Genomic DNA, 17,730 nt, shown 5'->3' with positions numbered 1-17,730 from the left:
TTGACTCTAGGATTCGGCCTTGTAGAAGGTCTTGCCACTGGTCTCACAGCTCTTTTGGACCTATGGATTAGATCTATCTGCTCTTCGGCAGGTGGTAGATCGTCGATCATGCCCACTGCTTGATAGGTTATGCGTGTGAGAATTGGTTCTCCGTTCATGTAATCTTTACTTCTTTGACCGCCCTTCAGGTTTTCTTCCACAATCGTGTCAAGAAGATAGTTACCAAAGTCACAACTGACCACCCTGCCTTCAGCCAAGCCCATCGCCATCACCCCTGCCATATGCAACAAGGGTTCATTATATCTAGGCGGCTTCTGCACCTTAAAATGTTGTAATATAAGACGCAATGGCAGTTCCATTTCTGAGTAGATCAGGTCTTGATATGTCAGCTTGTGGCCTCATTTCTTCAAAAAGGCTTTATCATTGTCTATTGCCTTCGTTTTCTATAATAGATTGTGCGTCCCCTCTCGCAGGTGGAGGGCTTCATTGATGATTTTGGCTGTAATTTTTACCTTAAAAACTGCCCCATCCTTGTCTGGCAGAGTTGCTTCCCCATTGTATTGAATTGAACTTATGAGCTCGTGAGCTCATCTGAAATTTGTTCCCCAAGGAGGCAGTCGTAAGAAGTTGTCGAGCTGTTGGCACTTGACCGCTACTTGTACTTCTGGTTTCTGGTGCAGAGTCCACATTTTCAGTGGAAAGATGGTGATCTTTACAATTTCTCCGTCTGCTGCTTGGAACCTTCCGATGAAAATGTTTGCCGGAATTGCTTCAAGTACTTTTAACTAGTCCAAATTTTTCCAAATTTCACCAGTGCACCTAGGATTACTATAGGCACAAGACTGTAATGTAGCATATGGATTTTGGCAAAAAGGAACATGGATCACGATCCATGTTGGGAAGCATTTGAAAATTTTAACTTTGGGAAGTTGCTCCTGGGCATAAGGGAATGCTGCTGAGCAATTTTCGATGGATTTAGAGCTGAAGGTACATGGATCACGATCCATGTTGGGAAATTTTTGGAAATCTGATGATACCATCTAGTAGGGTTCATCTTGATTATGACTTGGTCCAAATTTTTTGGGATTTGGATCAATGATTGGACACTTGGGCTAAATTTTGGAAATCATGTTCAGATTTAGAGATTTTGGCTTTTTGAAGTGTATTTTGGGATTCAAATGGCTTGAAAATTGATGGCTTGGATTTCTTGATCTTACTTAATCAAATGGCCTGGGTTTTACTTATTTTGGCCAAAAAGGTACATGGATCGTGATCCATGTTGGGAAGAATCTTGATACAGTTCTTGTGCACATTGGTTCCTAGAGGTTTTCCTAGTACACTGGTGAAATTTTTTCAACTTTGGACATGTTCTTCCATACTTTTCCTCAGTTTTTAGTTTATGGACATATTTTTTCAGTTTTGACCAAATCTGTTTCTGGCAACCACTTTTGGAGTCATGTTTTGCCTGAGATCTCTCCTTGCTTTTATTTCTGATGATTGAGGTCTATAGTTCATAGCTTTGGTTGGTTCCTTGGCAAATTTCCCCAGACATTGAATTCTTTTGAGAAGGAAAATTGAATCCTGCAAGTAAACTGTTGCTTGGTTTTGATCCCATCACCATTCTTAGGTTACATTTGCTTGTTGATAGGCTTCGAGGAGAATTTGAAGTTTCCCAAATTACTTTAGTAGTAATTTTGATCAAAAGACCATTTACAAATTGAAAGTAGCAATCCAGGTGGGTTTGATGATCTTTAGAGCACTTTTTGTGATCATTTTGCAACACCAGTACTATTTGTACATTGTCCAGCTAGTGAGCCACTTTTATCTTGATTTTGGCAAAAAGGAACATGGATCGCAATCCATGTTGGGATGCTTTTTGCAAAAACAGCCATGGGGTTTTGTTCGTGAGCCTCTATTGTTGCTCCTGTAGAAGTTTTCATGGTTTTAGGTTTGGAACATGGATCGTGATCCATGTTCTAGCACCTTTTTCTATTGTTTTTAGCTTGGCTGATTCTGTCAGTTAGTTGGGATCTACTGATGAACTTTTTCTTGTTTTTGATGGGTTTTGGACTTCCTTATTGGTCCTGTTAGTTTGTGTTGTTTTGGTCCACCCCTATGGCCATCCAATAGGATTTGAATGCACCTTGTGGGCAATTGGGCCCCGGGGGATTCACTCTATATACAAAGCGGGATGCCACCTGCGAGTGAACAAATTTGATATAACCCCTATATACAACTCATATTAGGGAATATGACCCCTTTTATACGCTTATACGACAATCAATGCAGAAACTATCATACCCCTATCTTACATATAAAATTTAGGTCTCACATGATCTTGCTGAGTAAAACTAGTCAAAGAGCCTATAGCATATTGATTGGCAACGTACTAAGGAACCACTTCTATCGATAACTAGATGTACCCTCAATGTGTCTTAGTTTGACTTTCAAACTATGTGCCCATTCAGCCTGCACTCTAGCTATTCGTCTAATTTTGACTCATCTAAATTACTTTAAAAACATGGTTATAAAGTTGTGTTACGTTCTCCGTGTAAATTTTTATCTATACAAACTCTTTATAGCTTTCATCCCTCAATAAATGAGCTATAATCACAAAATAATCAATTGATAAAAAGTAGTGTTAGTTCTTGCATGCATCTTTATAGCTATCGATTCACAAGTTTGAGGGAAGACTTTTTTGGGAAGCCATGATTATGAAACACAAAAACTTCCTCTCATTTTTCCTTTTTCTCACTTCCCCCTCCCCCCCCCCCCCCCCCATAAATATGATACCCCCTCCCTTATTTTTAAGCTTGGGAGATAAATTATTGGGGGCCAGCCCCTAACTTTTACGCTTATATAACTTGTCCAAAACCCCCCTCCCCTGCTTTTACGTGGTGAGGTAAGTTTTCCATGGTGAATCCCCCGGGAATTGGGCTAGGGAGCTGACATGTGTCCACTATGCCCTTTGTGTAAAGGGGCTTGCATGAGAGTGTGTGTGTGTGTGTGTGTGTGTGTGTGTTTCTCTCTCATCACCTACTAAAAGAGCTCACCCCCTCCTATCTAGGAGCTTGCAAATACTTTTTGGCACAGTACAAAGCATCCAATTTTCCCTGGGGTTGGACCATTGGACATAACCCTTTCAATTTTGAAACCTTAGCATTTTAGAAGTCTTAATGGGCTGATCCTTAGGGTCTTTGAAGCCCATTTTTGCACATTGATCTTTTGCAGATGCCCCCCCCCCCCCCCCCCCCCCCCCTTTGGATCCCTATTTTCCCTGCTTTGGATCCCTACTGTGGCCGGTCTACCAGCTTAACCAATATTCTAGCTTTTCCTCCCTTAGTACTTCCCCATATTAAATGATCAGTTTAGCATGAGGAAATCATTTAGGAGAATTAGATATTAGTTAATATGACACAAAAATGTTTGTTTTTGCACGCGTCATGCTTTTATGTGCATCTTTGATTCATTTATTAAAGCTTCATATTTATTATGCCTTCACAATGAAGCATGCAGAGAGATCGCTTGATGCTATCTTGTTCTATTGGTGGTGGTTATTGTGGTAGTGATTCTATTGATGCGTTCAGAACACCAAGAGACCATCCGCCACTCTCTTCAGTAGATAGTTTACCGATTGGCACACCACGTACACCTTGGGATCACACGGGCATGATCCTAGCAAGGTGTACAAGAGCAAGGATGGGGTTGTTGTGGCGGATATGATTCAGAAGCTCTATACAGTTTAGTTTGGCCACTCTGTGATGGAGATTTGGGCTAATCAAGATGATGAAACAAAGAGTTACATCGTCGATGCCATTCATAGAGAGTACAGGCCGGTAGAGGGGTATGATCCAATATCGAATGATTGGATTTTTAGCATGGCCAGGGCCACAATGTCACACCATCGGTTAGAGGCGAGAGATAATTACAAGGATGGCAATACAAAGCTGGCATGGTTGGATGCAGGGGAGTGGACGGGGATTGTATGAGAGACACATGACAATCCCTAGAGATTTCAACAGTAGAGAGATGCAACCAGAGCACGTTTGGAGTCTGTTGGAGCATCACATCTCGGGAGTGGAGGTTAGGACACACTTCAGCATGAGTTTGTAAGTATTATACGTACGCTTTAAATTGTCAAAAATGTATATGTTACTTGAAGATTTATCTAATGATGATTAAACCAAAATTTTGTAGGAAGTTGTTGTGAAGCACCCTTTGAAAATACAAGAGCAGAAGTATGGGTACAAACATGGACTTGTGGCCCTTTTGACCCATTTTTCAGGAGGAGGGAGAGGCCATCGACTGGGATGCATCACCATGAGGGTGACATCCTCCATATATGTTTTTTTTTGTATCTGTGGTCTTCTTGATACATTTGTACTCATTCATTGTATACATGTACAATTTCACGCTTATGTTTATGGTTTTGCGTTTCGTTTACAATTATGATTATGGTATGTCAATCAGGTTATGGTTATGGTTTTGCAATTATGGTATAAATGCTTGTATAGTTCTTGGTATGCACGATGTTATAAGCCTTGATATACGCATTGGTATAGAAAAATTACATACCGACGTGTATTAAGGTACGTAATCAGGCGTTAGTTCCATTGCTTATTCTGACGGTGAGTATACCAGTGCATATACTGATGATACGATTCTAACGATGATTTCAACGCTTATTCCAAGGCTTTTGTCTTTTAAAACAAGCTTTGAGTCGTTGGTATCCGCATCCATTTTTGCAAGACATGTTGTAGTGATCGCAAGAATGATGCATTTGAGGATCAAAATGTGATTGTCTAGTTGTGTGCAAAGATTCAAGTTTGTTGCATTGACTTTCTAGAAAACGCAATTGAATGTGTCACAAACAACATGTAGGAAATCATCAATGTGGTTGGATGACTCAATGAACCCCAAGCGTACCTCATTTGCTGCCTTGAGTGTCGATTTCATCAGGGAGACTAGCCAAGAGGCTTGAAGCCTAGCTGGGCCATAAATTAAGCTCGTATCTTTATGTGTGTGTGATAATCACAGATACACACACACATATATTTATGTAATCATCATGTATACAAGATGGATGCCACATTAAGAAGCACCCCTATGTCAAGATTTGTGTGTGTGTGTGTGTGTGTGTGTGTGTGTGTGTGTGTGTGTGTGTGTGTGTGTGTGTGTGTGTGTGTGTGTGTGTGTGTGTGTGTGTGTGTGTGTGTGTGTGTGTGTGTGTGTGTGTGTGTGTGTACACTGTCAAGAAGTGCACAGTGCGGCTAGGAAAGCATTGGGCCTCTGACTGTGAGGATTCGTAGCAAAATCAAGCAAGGCGTAGATGAAATGAAGCTAAAAACACACTCAAAAAGAAAAAAACTCCAGCCATAAAAGCTCCACTTTGAAAAAGAACCAATATTGACTCAAAACTCTTGTGTGTGTGAAGATTAGGTGTAGCCTCGCTTCCAAATGCACAGATGCAGTGCTCTTTCCGCATGTTAAAAACCCTAAATTGGTGGTTCAATTCTTCGTGATGACCATTTCATGAGCTTCACAAATTCATTGGAGAAGCCCAAGTAGTTATTTGAAGAGGGGAAACCCTAATTGGAGGCCTCACAGACTCAAACATGTAGTGGAAGCAGCACGGGATTGCACTAGCATCCTGTATTGGAATGGTTGTATCTCCTTGGTTATATGCCCACATCAGCTCATTCTTGGCTCTAAAACTTCCTCTCAGTTCAAGCAACAATGGCACTATCATTGATGTGGAATGTTGAGTCGTTTTTGGCCTTTTTTTGCCCAAACGAGCCGGAAAAAATCCGTGAGTTTGTGAAAACATCCGATTGGGCTTTTTTTTTCTTAATCTCATTTTTTGATTTAGTAGGCACTTTGGACACGTCTTTTACGTCTGCGCATAAAACCTACTATTTTTTTGCCAAGATCGCCCGGATTGAACTTTCTAGGAAAAACCATCGTGCCACTTCAAAATACTTGACATTTTTACATTCCTAAAGCAAATTAGGCATGCTTTAATGTGGTAAAACATGCACAGGTGCCACATCCTCGGCCTCACGTTCCTGGTAAGGTATGTATATGCTTGCAACCATGGCATCCGTCTTTGCATATATAAGACTATATACATTGTAGCATTTGGTCCCACACATGAAAAACATTAAGAGTGAGGCAGATATTTTTATTTCAGATTATGGACGTGGGACGGCAGGATATCCACCTCCTCTAAACTTGTAGAGATACTCTTTATCACAATTCAAAGATGTGACTACTCCCCGTAACTCTCTTTTTACCTATGGATAGTTGCGTTGATGAGCACTTAGGACGTTTGCTCCAAATCTCACCACATATCGCTTGCCATCATCATCATCTTGCCCAATTGCCCACCCAATCCCTGTGGGACTAGTATCCACTGTCACAATTACATATCTTCCACATTCATAGTTTACTTTCCTCAAAGTTGGAGACATAAGCAACAACTTCTTTAATTTTCTCATGGAATGGGTATGCATTTCTTCCCATTGAAACTTTTGGCTGTCTATCAAAAATTGATACAAAGGTTCTGCCACATGCGAATAATGTGGAATCTAGATAACATAGAACATACATGCACCCAAGAACCTTCAAACCTCAGTTACATTAATCAATATCTTTCAATTCTTTGAATCTCATCAATCTATGCAGAACAGGGCCTTCTACCATATGGCCTGCACATATGTCCTACAATAAGAACTTCATTCATACCAAACACTGACTTTTGGCCAGACAAGGTAAGGTTCACCTCTTCCAACCTTGACAATATAGCATCACAATCATTGATATGATTTTCCATAGACTTTTTGCAATCCCTCGATTCCAGAGCCACATCTATATCTATTACAACACATCCTTTGATTGACACATTATCAAGGAAAGGCATTGTAGTTTGAGGTATGAAGTCCCGTAGAACTTTTTTCTTACCATTCATCATATGTGCAACTGAATTAGTTGCTCCATAAGGTAAGGTGCACATCCTTACCAATCCCAAAGGTGTCCTCATGGTAGTCAGGTCCCTCCTTTCCATTGCTAGCTGGAACTGATCATACCCTGAGTACAAATCCCCCATATAATATTTCCCTTTCTTCGAATGCCTCTAAAAACTCATCTACAATTGGCCCTATGGGCCCACATTTTTTATTGTCACCTTATTTACAGGTTGCATATCTTGAATACATCATTAAGAAACATTTTTCTTCGGAACTGTGAACTACATGTTTGAATATGGAGCACAAGAAGGCTCCAAAATATCCATCTTGATCTTTTCATTAAGCAACTCAATGATTTTTGGAAAATGGGCCTTTGGAATCGGAATAGGCCTCAAGTTCCAAGGTACATGAGGGATAGTGAAGATCACTATAGGGGCAACAATGGATGGATCAACACACCTGATCTCATGCGACTCAAAGGAAAACTCCTTTCCATGTTTGGCAAGCATTTATTCAAAGCATATTCTTTCAACCTCTGTCAAAATCTCCTTGCAACCAATCTTTAGATCCTTCAAAGTATCATATGTAAACTTATGTCCAATCTTGCTCGGCTCACGAAGGCTAGGTTGCAAAGCAGCTTGATCATTCTTATCGGTATGGTCTTTTGGTAGAGGTAATGCCACTGGTTTCACTTTCTTTGCCACAGACTTGTACCTGGTCTCCACTCATACATCAACACCTTGAGCATTTTTGAAATCCTCAATGACTTTGTACATTTCTGTTGAGCATACTTTCATGACCTCACTTCCCATACGCAAACTACTGCAATCCACTAAAGACTCCAAGTCTTGCATAGTATCCACAAACGAACAGTCATCAAACACACTTCCAATGCATTCACCATCTTCTAGCAAACCATTCATCTTCAAACCTCGTTGTACACTATTTACATGTTGTCGTTCACCCCTCTTTAAGTCCTCACACTTTGTAAAATCAATAGTATAGTCTATTAATCATACAAAACCTGTAGAAAATGTTTCCTTTGCATATACATCATGCGAATATTTTTTTCTTTTTGTACCACTGCAATCCCGCTCTACAATGGTACATGTCCAAAACCCCTCAGATCCCTATAGTCCTTGAATTCTTTGCTTGTCTTTGGCAAGGGTTTCTCTTGACGACTTTCACGGTTCCTTTCATAGTCCACACAAATAGTAAGGAACTGTATAGCACGCTTTTCATCCCTGCTTCTTATCCTAGCATAAGCTGAATCGTCGTCCATCACCTTGGTTTCCATGCGAGTAGCAATGATGTATGGTTGCCCAAGGATAAGAGGGTATGTAGACATCTCCTATTAGAAATAAATCTTAGGCATCTTTCACATCCCCTATACTCAACTTCACATTTGGACAAGCTCCATACAGCTCCCCTGATGATTTGTTGCTGCACGAATCATCCATCCATGATTTATATCAATTGGCCATTTTCCTTTTTGATAAAGACTCTTTGACATGAGGTTAATTTCTGACCCATGATCTATCAAGGCAATATATGGCTCTTCTAAGTCTCCCATTTTTACCAGGGTCTTAGTAGTTGCTCTTGCCCAACGACTCTTCAAGTCGTAACTCTTATGAGTGGTCTCCGCTTCATCTTCATCATCGAAGAAGCGAACGTGTTTTACTCCTCCCATAGACTTGTAGCATCCAACAATAGTTTGATCACCTTGCTCACCATAGACTTGTACTCCTTGTGCATTTAACTTCTCTTGTTCACCCTGCACATGGATAGATTCAGTAAGAGACTGTCGCTTCCTCGTTATGGTATCAGTTATTTCTTCATGAAACTCCCTCTTTGCTATTCCAAGGACCTCACCCAAGGTAAATTCCACCTTACTGTTCCAAATCCTCTCTTCCAAAACCTTTTTGAGATCATTTGATGCCTCTATATCAGATTGTAGTTTGTAGGCCGGACCCTTCGCTTTAGCTTTTGTTGCATCCTTCTTCTTTTCTTTAGAGGCTTCTTCCATAGGCACTTCGGGGACATGCATCTATTATGAAGAAGGTGATCTAGGAGGCACTATGTTATTTCTTCCTCCACTCCTCGTTGCCCTTTTTGAAGGCCCTTCATCCCCATTCTCACACCAACATTTCTCTTCAACAATGGCCTCATTGGCTTCACATTTGTCAGCGTATGCATGCACCTGTTTCTAGCCAAATGCAATCTCCAACTTCATGTAAAACCTCTGTAGTCATTTTAAACTTCATACCAGATTCTATAGCGCATGGCCATAGCTATCCAATACCATTAGATTCCTCTTCTCCAACCTTGACTGATCCTTTTTTTCTTAATTGGATCCACCTTCAACCCATAGGCGGCTGCCTCAACCATTGAGATGGCATGGCTAGTAGCCATGTCCTCAACTAGGTTCTTCATCCCATCTTTTCCAAAGTTTTCTCCCAAGAGCTTACATGTTTCTCTTAAGTGAATCTTACCATATTTTAAGGAAAACAAGCTCCTTCATCAAGGCATCTTTGAAATGCTTGTGGGTTGAGTAGGGTTAACTATCATCTTGTCTCTCTACCATTGTCGCTTGGTTAGTAGTGAAATTGAATCGTCAACTTCATTCCAATCAGTCTTTAAGCCATGTTCCGCATCCTTATCCTCAAGTAGTAGCTCTAACTTCTCTTGAATCTCTTTACCAACAGCTTGCAAAAATAGCTCTCTCTTCTCTGAGTTTAGAGTAGCCTTTTCAGTCCTTGAAATTGATCATAGCATCATGCAAATTCCCTTAGCAGTTGGGTAGGTGAAAGTCCCTCTTTTGGCCTAACTACCCCCTCTAAAAAAATCCTCTTTGTCACCCTTTCGGAGAGTACTACAACTCTTGAGATTTAAGGTAAGGTTCACATTTGTTCCACATGGAGCATTTTGTGAAGTATTATTTGTTTCTCTTCCAATTATCCATCCTTCATTTTTCCATTAAGCCTATTATTCAGTCCCGAATGGCTTTAAAAAAATTATGTTCACTCCCTGCATAGAGAAAAAAGAAAATAAATAGAAAACAAATTATGTTCACTCCCTGCATAGAGAAAAAAGAAAATAAATAGAAGTAAACAGATTATGTTCACTCCCTGCATAGAGAAAAAAGAAAATAAATAGAAGTAAACAAATGAATACAAATGACACTCTACCATTTCTAAAAAGAACTAAAAAATGCAATGAATACAAATGTGTCAATGACACTATACCACCTCGTCATATAATATATGGACTTGAAAATTCTTTTGAATTTTCATTTCTATTTGTGCTTTTCATTTCCCAAAGTCACCCTTCACTTATGCATTCGAGATGTACTGAAAGAATTTATATTTTTTCAAAATTTGGGACCTACTCCCTCTTTCCATTAAGCATATTAGATTTTTACCAAAAAAAAAAAAAAGATGGTAGAGAAACTAAATAATTTTCTTCTGTGTTGTTGATGTTTTCTCTAGCCACCAACATCTTCTCATTATTAACCATGAAAGCAATCCTTTTTACCTATTTGTCTAACTTTTAATATCCTTTTATGGTCTTTTAGAAGTTGACCCTTATACTTACAAAAGAAGCATTGTCACCCGAATGTAGTAACAACCAAAGTCTTGGAATGTAGTAACAACTAGTCTCTTGGACTTTTGAAAAAATGTGAAATTTGCAGTGCGGACGCAAACGAGTTATTTCTACTTGACGATATATACTTCGATAGTTCCATAGAAGTGGTAGTAATTTATACAACACAAAATATAGTAAGAACAACACATATATATATCTCATGCAAAGAGTTCTCAATGAGCTTTATACCGACTTTAATTAGAGCTAGCAGTGATTTTTCATGAACATTGTTTAAATTGAGATATTCAATCGTAAATTTTAAACCCTTACAAGTACTAAAATTAATAACAAAGGAATTAGTTTGCACACTTTCACCTTTAATCAAGAAATCTTTAATGAAATGGCTGTACTGTATGTAAGAACCTATGAATACAACTATTGTATCCCTCTTAATTGACTCAACTAAGCATGAAAATGTATGACTGCATAAGTGAAAGAAACAGACAAGTTTAATGTCTACATTCTAGTTTGGATCCATTGGCATTGGCATTTTGTAACTAAACAAGGTTGTAATAATTTCTCTCATATCCAAACTCCTTGATGATAGAGTTTTCCAATCAATGAACATTTTTTTAAAAACTCTTGTTTTCCATCCTTCACAAATTTGATTGATTTCTCCATACATGACATCAATATCATGTACATCCATGGATTCCATTGTTGCAAGAGAGTCAAGACTATCCCTCTCTAGGCAAGAAACCACATAGATCTTTAAAAGAGAAAAACTTTTACAGTGGATAACATTGAGTGGGTTTCCCCTATTGTAGTCGCACCCAAGAAAAATAAGCAGCTTCGCATATGTGTTGATTATAAGTAGCTTAATAAGGACACAATCAAAGACTACTATACTTTGCCTTTTATCGATCAGATTTTAGATGCTTTAGCCGAGAGGGAGATTTATGCATGCAAGGATGGGTTCTCGGAATATAAGCAAATGGCCATAGTTGATAAAGATAAGCTAAAAACCACTTTTACCACCATCTTTGGGGAATATGCATACCAAGTCATACCGTTTGGGTTATGCAATGATGGCGCATCTTATCAAAATTATAAGCATGAAAGCTGTCGAGATCACCTTATAGACTTTCTTAAAATATTTATGGATGAAATAGGAGTGGGGACCACTCGAGAGAATTTTCCTAAATCCCTCTATTATGTGTTGGGAGAAGTCCATTGCATTCAATGTTCGCAAGTGTGTTTATGGAGTCTCCTATGGAATTTATCTTATTCCCGGGGAGTCCACTATGTAGAAATTGCATATAGCACATGCGAACAAGAGGTATCTAAATAATCCCTTACTTGTATATTTTCAATTATTATATGTATCCCTTATGTATGCATTTTTGTAAAAAAAAAACTAGCCCTTATGTATGAGAATTCTCACTTTCTCAATTAAGAAACCCTTTATGTATGTACGATTCTTTTGTAAATATACCTAATTATAAATCCCTTATTTTGTTTGCGCGTGCTATCTTACATATTTGTTAGTGGATGGCCCGGGATCTTATTAGTACACGCGGGATAGCTATGGATCCTACAAAGGTTGAAGACATCCTCGCATTTCGTGCACCTACCACCGTTCATCCGATTAGGGATTTTCTTGGGGCTGCTAAGTATTATATCCATTTAAACAAAAATATGGCTCCTCTTATTTTACCACTTAATTCGAGGGTTGAGCAAAATTTTATTTGGGGGACACCTCAAGAGACCTCCTTTTCTTCCCTTAAAAGTGCATTTACTAAGGCTCGTATTCTTAAGCCACTAGATGCTTCCAAACCTTTTCATTTATCCTCCACTTGCTTGCATTATGTTTTATCTAGTTGCATTGCCCAACTTTATAACAAGAAATTGCATCCCGTTACATATTATAGTCGCAAGCTTAAAGCTGCAAAGATGCACTATACTTGGGTAGAGCAGGCTTGTTTAGCTATCGGAGAGTGCTAAGAAGTTTTTCACCTATTTATCCACACAACACTCAATTATATATGTGTCTAAAGACTCATTATTCCTTATGATAAATAATTTGGATCCCCTCAAGTGTAATACGTGATGGCTTGTTGAGTTGCAACCCTTTGATTATGAGCTTAAATCGAAACCGCTTTTGCATTACAAAAGCTTTTGGATTGCTTAGGTGATGTGTCTCCTTGTGCTGATGAGCCCATTGCACTTGAATCCAATTTTTTTCGCATTGAGTATTATCGAGAGTGGTAGGAACAAAATTCTCATTATTTGTCTACCCTAGAATTTCCCCCAGACATGAGTAAAGCTGCTAAGAAAAGACTAGTTACCCATGCACAAAAGTTCTCTATTATTTATGGGTCTTTATACCATAAGGGGTTTGAGGGCATTTATTGTCGTTGTGTTTCACAAGAAGAGATCTCTCATATTCTAAAAGAGTGTCATGATAGTGCATGTGGGGGACATTTCGCCTGGAAGTTGACCGCATTGAAGATCTTGAGAGCAGGGTAATGGTGGTCTAGTGTGTTTAAGGACTGGTTTGAGTGGTGTAAGCGCTGTGATGTTTTTGCCATAGAGCCACCCACCATTTACACGCTAACAATATTATTATGGCCACATTACCATTTGAGAAGTGGTGCATTGACTATGTTGGTCTCATCACTCCTACATCTAAGCATGGAAAATCCTACATTATTTTTGCAATTGATTGCTTGACAAAGTGGTCTGAGTCTAGAACAATGAGGAGTGACAATGCACGCACTACTGCTTCATTCTTAGTTGATCATGTTATATGTCGTTTTTGTTAAGTATGATTTACCCCTTGTAATTTTCTGTATTAAAAACGTACATCTGGAAGCCCCCCGTTATGAGGAGAAGCCATTGTGCATGAAGAAAAATCACTCGCGTAGAAACCAAAATTTTCACGACGACCAATCTCGAGAAAAATCACTCGCCGGAAGCCAAAATTTTCAAGCCAGAATATTATGGTTGGACGGCGGTCGAAAAGTGATCAAAAAACGGCCGATCGTTTGGTCTATTGGCCGGTGGTCGGACATCAATGACCGGTGACCGGTGGCCGAATTCAATGGTCGGTGGCCGATTTCAAAGGTGGACTTGTCTACACAAGGGTGCCTACACACGACTGTCTCTAATAAGAGAGGGCAATCCTTTTGGCCTATAAAAGGAGGCCATTTCTACACATATTTTGGAGTGTGAAGTTGACGCAAGAAGGTGGGTGTGAGGTGATGAGAGTCAATGCGGAATCTCAATTAAGGGTATAATCCCTTTGTAACCTACTTCTTATTTGAAGTACTAAAGCCATTGAGTGGCTGCTTTTCTGTGGATGTAGCCCACATTGGGTGAACCATGTATATCGTGCTCTCTCTCTCTCTCTCTATAATGTCTCGTGTGTGAAAATTTATCTCTCTCCATTAAGTAAGCTACTCAAATATCTATTTAGCTATGTCCTATTTCCGAACAACTGGTATCACAGCACGGTTTGCTCGTAGCTAAATTATCTCTAGGAAATGATTCCTTGAATTGAGTGGGAGTAATGGCGGAGGAAGGGAAGCTCAAGATCGAGAAGTTCAACGACAAGAACTACCAACAGTGGAAGATGCAGATTGAAGACTATCTCTACCAGAAGAACCTTTATTTGCCACTAGGCGGTCTTGCAAAGAAGCCCACAACAATGGTAGATGAAGCATGGATTGTCCTTGATTGGAAGGCATTAGGAACAATCCGGCTCAACTTGGCGTCAACAGTGGCCTTCAATGTTTCGGAGATGAAGACCACGGAGGACTTGATGAAGTCACTTAACGGCCTCTACGAGAAACCATTGGCATCCAATAAGGTATTTCTCATGAAGCGCTTGTTCAATCTAAAGATGGCAGAGAAAAGTCGAGTTGCAGAACACCTAAATGACTTTAACACCAATATAAGTCAACTTCAATCGGTGAAAATCAATTTCGATGATGAAGTACGAGCTCTCTTTATACTATCACCTCTACCGGATAGTTGGGACAACCTTGAGATAGTTGTAAGTAATTCTATCTTTAGCACAAGTAATCTTAAGTTTGATGATGTTGTGGAAGCTCTCCTAAGCGAGGAAATGCATTTTGCACTAACATAATATCAATATGCAAGGAAGAGACTCGGGATGGGACACGGAGACTTAATGAGAGTGTCAATCTCACCAAAATAAACTCAAAGGCTACTTGTTCTATGACAAAAGAAAATCAACCACTTCCTAGTCAGGCAATCAGTATATGTCCAATCTCAACACTCAACGTCATCACGCCTTTTCGGTATCCAAACGAATCCGGAATGCCACGAAACTTAAGGAGAGGTATCACAACACTTATGGGCTCAATCCTACCGAGTTATGTCACCATCTGGGAAGGTATATAAATCACAATCCATCACAAAAAATGTGCACAGAACTGAAATAGAAGTACTTGGAAAGATCTACCTTAAGCATAGAAACGCTTATCCATGGTCAAAACAACCATTTTAGCTCCCAAACCAATGTATTTAGCTCACAAATAATATGTTGCGAACCATAGTAGGATTGGAAATGATTACACTTTGATTGTAGAGCTAGAGACAAGGAACGCAATGTGCTATTCGGAATAGAATTCTGATTACCAGCTCAAGAGAAAAGAGGATTACAAGTTGTAGTCACAAGAAGCCTCCACAGTGCACATTTCTTTTCTTGCAGCTTATGATGCTTTTTTCTTCAAAACTAAGGGTTTTGACTTTAAAAGCTAGGGGGCTTTCCCATGGCCATCCGGCCTCTTACAAGGTTGTAGAATCAAAGAAATAAAAAGGGGTATGGTCTAATCTCATCATGATTACAACTCATCTTAGGCTAAATTACAGGGTTTTTTCCAAAAAATACAGTGTCCACAGGGTTTGGTGTGCATACGCCTGTATGTGCCTGTATCCACCAACACTCCCCCCTTCCTATTCATTGCACGTCCTCGTGCAAGCTGTCTCTTAGTGATTTTACTTTACTGTCTTCTTTCGAGCGTTGTAGTGAGATTTTTGAACTTCTGAGCTCTTGCTTCAATCTCGACTCTGGTTGCCAGCTCTCTGAAGGGATTATTGCTGATGGTACTTTGGTAGGCGATGTGACGGGCTGACATATCTTTCATAATTAAATTGAATATGGAAGAGTCCACTTTGAAGAAACCTGTCATGAAAGCTTCTTCGAAGGTCTGCATGTAATGAGAAGGGAGAAACATGACTCTTGCATATAATCCCATGATAAAATTTCTACTGGGGATTTCTGTCTCCATATTCTAGAAAATACCCCGCGTACCCTCGACAAAAAATTGCAATGGATGCTATGCTGCTTCAATGTCTCTGAAAGTTGTAATGCACGTGATGAGCATTTTGGAAATCTTTACCAGCATCTGACAAGCGAGATATGGGATCTCTTTCGTCCTATCGATTACTCCTTTTTGAGTTTGCACCATGTAATTCTCTGATGGGAGGTTGTTATTAAGCGGTTTTGTGATTACCCAGTAATTCAGCACTGCCGGTCTTTTGCTTTGCCAACTATAAAAATTGTCCCAGGATCGCCGTCTGTTGATGGGACACTAAGTGGGATCGATCCTGAGATGTTGGGGGATATGTTTCGTCAATTGGTCACTAATCAAACCATTTTTTTCTCTAGAGTGGTTGATTCTTGAGGATGGTTTCAATCTGAAGAGCCGTAATCGGAACCTCTCTGTAGTCCCCTCTACTGTTTGGTTCAATTTCTAGGAGCATCTTTTGCTCCCATAATCGAACTTCTTTCCGCATCAATGGTAATGCGATAATCTCGTTCCCATAATTTTTTGCCACCTCATTTGGAGTGATCATGAGGATAGTAGCCAATTCCAGCACTTTTATTGCATATACGCCTTGTGTGAAGGGTCCTTTACTTCTAAGATCCAGCGTTGAATTTCATCTTTTGCCGACTCCGACATGGATGTCGTGGCTAGATCTACAGATTCCTGCGTGCCTTTTCCAGTGCTCATAGTGGGCATCTCTAAATTTCATCTTTTGCCGACTCCGACGTGGATGTCGTGGCTAGATCTACAGATTCCTGCGTGCCTTTTCCAGTGCTCATAGTGGGCATCTCTGTGTGATGAGTTTCGAATGCTGATTGTTCGAATCCTTCTCCCTGCTCAGATTCTCCTGGGTCCTGCTGATACTTTGTTTGATTGGATTTTAGAGCTTCTACTTCCCCTCTTGCCTCAGACAGTTGCCTCTTTAAATCATCAATTTTATCATCCTTGGCCTGTTGTAGGGCCCTATGACCTGCCGTCATGATCTGTCTGTCATATTTCTCTTGTTTTAGGGCCTCTTTCAACTCTTTGATTTCCTGGCTCAAGGACGTAGATCTTGCAGTCATCGTTGAAGAGGAGGGTGTCTCTTGTATGGCCAGGAGCTGAGTGAGAGACCTACTAACCATTACATATTTAGCTTCTCATTTTGTTTGTTTTCTCTGGTTAGTTCCTCCTCGAGGCGTTGATGTTCGATCTGCAATGCAGAGTTCGCCTCGTTGAATTGTTGCACTTCTTTGTAATAGTATATTGCATTTTCTCGTTCTCTCTGCAACTCCGATTGCGCCTCGACTTATGCGTTCTTTAGTGCTTTGATTTGCTTCTTTAAGTGCCAGGATTCTGCTGCTGCTCTAGATGCCTCCTTTTTGTTATCTTCTAACTCTAGCTCCTTGAGGTTGTAAAGAGCTCTTTGACATTGGAACTGCAGTTTGATCTGCTCTAAGTGATCGTCAATGTCAAATGACCTAACTATCTCCACTCCTTCTTTTATGGCCGCTTGTGTGCGTGGCGTTCTTGGCCCATGCTGATCCTTTCGGCTCTGATCCAATTTCTCAACCACCTCAGCTTGCTTTTCCTTTTTTTTCAAATCCTCTAAGGCATCAAAAGTTGTGGCAGGCTTTGTCTGTGATTGTGTTTTTTGATCCATCTGCTTTCCTTCGACCCCTTGCTCCGACCCTCCTGCACTTTCTCCTTTCTCTTTTTTTTTGTCATCTCTGAAAGTGTCTCAGCATCCTTGGGAGAACCAAGGTCTTGACCTTGTTGGTCTTGTGTGTCGTGTTGTCCCTCTCCTTGCGAGTGACTTTCTTTTTTTTTACTCTTACGAGATT

Source organism: Adiantum capillus-veneris, chromosome 23 (assembly GCF_014529385.1).
Source record: "Adiantum capillus-veneris isolate H3 chromosome 23, ASM1452938v2, whole genome shotgun sequence".
In the NCBI taxonomy this organism is placed as follows: domain Eukaryota; kingdom Viridiplantae; phylum Streptophyta; class Polypodiopsida; order Polypodiales; family Pteridaceae; genus Adiantum; species Adiantum capillus-veneris.
Note: the sequence above shows the minus strand (reverse complement) of the source record.